This window comes from Onychomys torridus, chromosome 14 (assembly GCF_903995425.1).
Source record: "Onychomys torridus chromosome 14, mOncTor1.1, whole genome shotgun sequence".
NCBI lineage: Eukaryota > Metazoa > Chordata > Mammalia > Rodentia > Cricetidae > Onychomys > Onychomys torridus.
Genome location: NC_050456.1, coordinates 76429621 through 76435522, shown reverse-complemented (window position 1 = coordinate 76435522; position 5902 = coordinate 76429621). Strand labels below are relative to the sequence as shown.

General features: G+C 40.7%; 1 pseudogene; it reads right to left on the bottom strand.

Moving 5' to 3' along the window:
* Nucleotides 1-4739: 4739 nt before the first annotated feature.
* LOC118595796 lies at nucleotides 4740-5642 on the bottom strand (annotated as a pseudogene).
* Between the last annotated feature and the right edge of the window lie 260 nt (nucleotides 5643-5902).

Below are 5902 nucleotides of genomic sequence, written 5' to 3'. Positions count from 1 at the left end.
TAAATTGCTTTTGGTGAGATTGCCATTTTTACTGTGTTAATCCTAACTGTCCATGAGCATGGGAGATCTTTTCATTTTCTGATATCATCTTCAATTTTTTTCTTCAGAGACTTAAAGTTCTTGTCATACAGGTCTTTCACTTGATTAGAGTTACCCCAAGGTATTTTATATTATTTGTGGCTATTGGAAAAGATGATATTTCTCTGATTTCTTTCTCCGCCCAATTATCATTTGTATACAGGAGGGCTACTGGTTTTTTTTAGTTAATCTTGTATCCTGCCACATTACTGAAGGGGTTTATCAGCTGCAGGAGTTCCCTGCACTGATACCATCTGGTCCTGGGCTTTTTATTGTTAGGAGATTTTTTAAATGACTGTTTCTATTTCCTTAGGGGTTATTGGTCTATTTAAATAGTTTATCTGGTCGTGATTTAACTTTGATATGGGGTACCTATCCAGAAAATTGTCCATTTCTTTTAGATTTTCCAATTTTGTGGAATACAGGTTTTTGAAGTATGACCTGATGATTCTCTGGATTTCCTCATTGTCTGTTGTTACGTCTCCCTTTTCATTTCTGATTTTGTTAATTTGGATTCTCTCTCTCTCTCTCTCTCTCTCTCTCTGCCTTTTGGTCAGTTTGGATAAGGGCTTGTCTATCTTGTTGATTTTTTTCAAAGAACAAATTATTTGTTTCATTGATTCTTTGTATTGTTCTCTTTTTTAAATTTTTCATTGATTTCAGTCCTCAATTTTATTATTACCTGTCATCTACTCCTCCTGGGTAAATTTGCTTCTTTTTGTTTTAGAGCTTTCAGGTGTGCTGTTAAGTCACTATTGTGAGATTTCTCCACCTTCTTTATGTGGACATTTAGTGCTATGAATTTTCCTCTTAGCACTGCTTTCATAGTGTCCCATAAGTTTGGTATATTATACTTTCATTTTCATTGAATTCTGGGAAGTCTTTAATTTCTTTATTTATTTCTTCCTTGACCTATTGATGATTCACATGGGCATTATTCAGTTTCCATAAGATTGTAGGCTTTCTGTAATGTTTGTTGTTGTTGAATCTAACTTTAAGCCATGATGGTCCAATAAAATACAGGAGGTTATTCTAATTTTTTTAATCTATTGAGATTTGCTTTGTGACCAAGCATGTGGTTGATTTTAGAAAATGTTCCATGGGGCACTGAGAAGAAGGTATATTCTTTTGTGTTAGGGTGGAATGTTCTATAGATATCTATTAAGTCCATTTGAGTCATAACATCTGTTAGGTCCCTTATTTCTCTGTTAAGTTTCAATTTGGCAGATCTATCCAGTGGTGAGAGTCGGGTGTTGAAATCTTCCACTCCTTGTATGTGGGTTTGATGTGCAATCTAAACTTTAGTAATGTTTCTTTTACATATGTGGGTGCCTTTATATTTGGGGCATAAATGTTCAGAATTGAAACTTCATGTTGGTGAGTTTTCCCTGTGATAAATATGTAATGTCCTTCCTGATCTCTTTTGATTGATTTTAGTTTGAAGTCTATTTTGTTAGTTATTAGGTTTTTTGTTATTTATTATATTTGTGTTTTAATTTTACACATCAGCCATGGGTTCCCCTGTCCTCCCCCCTCCCACCCACACCCCCACCTTCTCTCCAGCCCCTCCCCTCCATTCCCATCTCCTCCAGGGCCAAGACTCCCCTGGGGATTAATTTAAACATGATGGATTCAGTACAGGCAGGTCCAGTCCACTCCTTCCAGGCTGAGCAAAGTGACCCTGTGTAAGCCCAAGGTTCCAAACAGCCAGTTCATGCACTAAGGACAGGTCCCGGTCCCACAGCCTGGGTGCTTCCCAAACAGTTCAAGCTATTCAATTGTCTCACTTATCCAGAGGGCCTGATCCAGCTGGGGGCTCCACAGCCTTTGGTTCATAATTCATGTGCTTCCATTAGTTTGGCTATTTGTCCCTGTGCTTTTCCAGTCTTGGTCTCAACAATTCACACTCCTACAGTCCCTCCTCTCTCTCAACAATTGGACTCCTGGAGCTCCACCTGGGGCCTGGCTGAGGATCTCTGCATCCACTTCCATCAGTTATTGGATGAGAGTTCCAGCATGACCGTTAGGGTGTTTGGCCATCTGATCACCAGACTAGGTCAGATCAGGCTTTCTCTAAACCATTGCCAGCAGTCTACAGAGGATGTATCATTGTGGATTTCTGGGGACCTCTCCAGCACTCTGCCTATTCCTGTTCTCATGTGGTCATCATTTATCATGGTCTGTTATTCCTTGTTCTCCCTTTCTGTTCTTGATCCAGCTGGGATCTCCTGCTCCCCTAAGCTTTTTTTCCCTCAAACCTTGCCTTCATTACTCCCACTCTCATCCAAGTTGTTCATGTAGATCTCATCCATTTCCCTGTCATTGGGTGATCCCTGTGTCTTTCCTAGGGTCCCATTTTCTAGGTAGCCTCCCTGGAGTTGTGTAGCAGTCTAGTCATCTTTGTTTTACATCTAGTATCCTCCTATGAGTGAGTACATACCATGTTTGTCCTTCTGAGTCTGGGTTACCTCACTCAGGATGATTTTTTCTAGATCCATCCATTTGCCTGCAAACCTCATGATGTCATTGTTTTTCTCTGCTGAGTAGTACTCCATTGTGTATATGTACCATATTTTCTTTATCCATTCTTCAGTTGAAGGGCATCTAGGTTGTTTCCAGGTCTGGTTATTAGGATAGCTACACCAGCTTGCTTCTTATGTCCATTTGATTGGAAAGTCTTTTCCTAGCCTTTTACTCTGAGGTAGTGTGTGTCTTTAAAGGTGTGTTTCTTATATGCAGCAAAAGGATGGATCCTGTTTTAATATCCATTCTGTTAGCCTGTGTCTTTTTATAGGCTAATTGAGACCATTGATATTAATGGATATTAATGACCAGTGATTATTAATTCCTGTTATTTTTGGTCATAGTATTGTGTGTTTCTCTTCTTTGGTATTTGTTGGTGTGGGATTATCTATTTCCTGTGTTTTCGTGGGTGTATCTAACTTCCTTAGGTTGGATTTTTCCTTCTAGTGCTTTTTGTAGGGCTAGATTTGTGGATAGGTATTCTTTAAATCTTGTTTTATCATGGAATATTTTATTTACTCCATCTATGGCGATTGAGAGTTTTGCTGGATATAAGAATCTGTGTTGACATCCATGGTCTCTTAGTGTCTGCAAAACATCTGTCCAGGACCTTCTGGCTTTTAGAGTCTTCATTGAGTAGTCAGGTGTTATTCTGATGGGTCTCCCTTTATATATTACTTGGCCTTTTTCCTTTGCAGCTCTTAATATTTTTTCTTTATTCTGTATGCTTAGTGGTTTGATTATATGTGACAAGGGGACTTTTATTTGGATCCAGTCTATGTGGTGTTCTGTAAGTTTCTTTTATCTTCATAGGCATTTCCTTCTTTAGGTTGAGAAATTTTTCTTCTAAGATTTTGCTGAGCATATTTTCTGTGACTTTGAGTTGGTATTCTTCTCCTCTATCTATCACTAGTATTCTTAGGTTTGGTCTTTTCATGGTGTCCTAAATTTCCTAGATGTTTTGTGTTATGACTTTTTTGTCTTTGCTGTTTTCTTTGACTAGTGAATCTATTATTGTGTCTTCAATGCCAGAGATTCTCTCTTCCATCTCTTGTGTTCTGTTGGTTATGCTTGCATCTGTAGTTCCTGTTTGTTTACTCAGATTTTCCATACCTAGCATTCCCTCTGTTTGTCTTCTTTGTTGCCTCTATTTCTGTTTTCAAATATTGGACTGTTTCCTTCACCTGTTTAATTGCTTTTTCTTGGTTTTCTGTAAGGGATTTATTGATTTCTTCCATTTTTTTTGGGGGGGGGGGCTTTTCCTCAATTCCTTTTTTGAGTTCTTCAAATTTTTGTTTGTCTTTTCTTCAATTTCTTTAAGGGAATTTTTCATTTCCTTGTCAAAGGCCACTATCATCTTCTTAAAGTCATTTTTAAGGTTGATTTCTTCTGTTTCTTCTGAGTTGTGATGTTCAGGTCATGCTAATGTAGAACCTGTTCTGATAGAGCATATTCATCTTTATGTTGTTGACTGTATTTTTGCACTGGCGTCTACTCACCTCTTCCTCCACTCAGTGCAAGTGGTGTCTGTGTATGAGGGAACCTCTCTTGATCCAATTGATACTCTTGGTCCAATAGGAGCTTTTGTTCTAATTAGGGCTCTTGGTCCAATATGTGCTTATAGACTCCATTTCTTAGGGAGCAGCTCTATATTTTAGTAGGAGTTGTGGGTCTATTTAAATTGCTTTTCTGATCTTGATTTAACATTGGTAGGTCACACATATTAAGAAATTTGTCCATTTCTTTTCCAGTTTGGTGGAGTATAGATTTTAAATTATGTCCTTGGGATTCTCTGAATTTCCTTGGAATCTGTTGTTATGTCCCCCTTTGGTCTCCAGTTGTATTCTTTTGTATCTTTTCTCTCTATCTTTACTTTGCCAATCTCACTGATTTTCTCAAAGAACCAACTTGTTGTTTCATTGATTCTTGGTATTAATTTTTGTTTGTTTCTATTTTATTGATTTCTTTTTGGGGGTACAGTAAACTTTATTGATGTTGTTCAAGAGAGTAAGGCTCCCTAAGCCCTTCCTGCTGTTCTGGGGGTCTGGGATGGAAACTGTGAGGGAGATGCTCAGTGTTGGGGGCTGAGATGGGACAGGAACTTCTCAGCAGCCAAGGGTGTCTCTCTTACTGTCCTTGCTGGGGTGGGTGGTCCAGGGCGGGCTTCTTACTCCTTGGAGGCCATGTAGGCCATGAGGTCCACCACCCTGTTGCTGTAGCCATATTCATTGTCGTACCATGAAATGAGCTTCACAAAGTTGTCATTGAGAGCAATGCCAGCCCCAGCATCAATGGTGGTAGAGTGGGGGTTGCTGTTAAAATTGCAGGAGACAGACTGGTAGCCCAGGATGCCCTTTAGTGGGCCCTCCAATGCCTGTTTCACCACCTTCTTGATGTTATCATACTTGACAGGTTTCTGCAGATGGCATGTCAGATCCACGACAGACACATTGAGGGTAGTAACATGGAAGGCCATGCTCATTAGCTTCCCATTCAGCCTGGAATGACCTTACCCACAGCCCTGGCAGTACCAGTGGATGCAGGGATGATGTTCTGAGCAGCCCCACAGCCATCATGCCACAGCTTCTCAGAGGGGCCATCCACAGTCTTCTGGGTGGCAGTGATGGAGTGGACTGTGGTCATGAGTCCTTCCACAATGCCAAAGTTGTCATGGATGACCTTGGCCAGGGGGAGCTAAGCAGTTGGTGGTGCAGGAAGCATTGCTGAACTGTCTTATTTCTCATGGTTCACACCCATCACAAACATGAGGGCATCAGCAGAAGGAGCAAAGATGATGACTCTTTTGGCCCTACCCTTCAAGTGGGCCCAGCCTTCTCTATGGTGGTGAAGATACCAGTGGACTCTATAACATACTCAGTACCAGCCTCACCCCACTTGATGTTGGCAGGATCTTGCTCCTGGAAGATGGTGATGGCCTTCATGTTGATGACAAACTTGCCATTCTTGGCCTTGACTGTACTGTTGAACTTGCCATGGGTAGAGTCATCCTGGAACATGTAGACCATGTAGTTGAGGTCAATGAAGGGATCATTGATGGCAACAATTTCAACTTTGCCAGACTGTAAAGCAGCTCTGGTAACCAGGCATCCAATTCGGCCAAATCAGTTCACTCCAACCTTCACCTTTGTGTCTCAGGAAAGAGGCTGGCACTACATGAAAGGATGGGGCTGTCTCTGGAATGGGGAGGAGCAAAGAGCCTTGATTTCTTTTTAATTTAAAAGCTTTTTGTTTTACATACCAATCAGTTTGCCCTCCTTCCCCTCCTCCCACTCCCCCTACC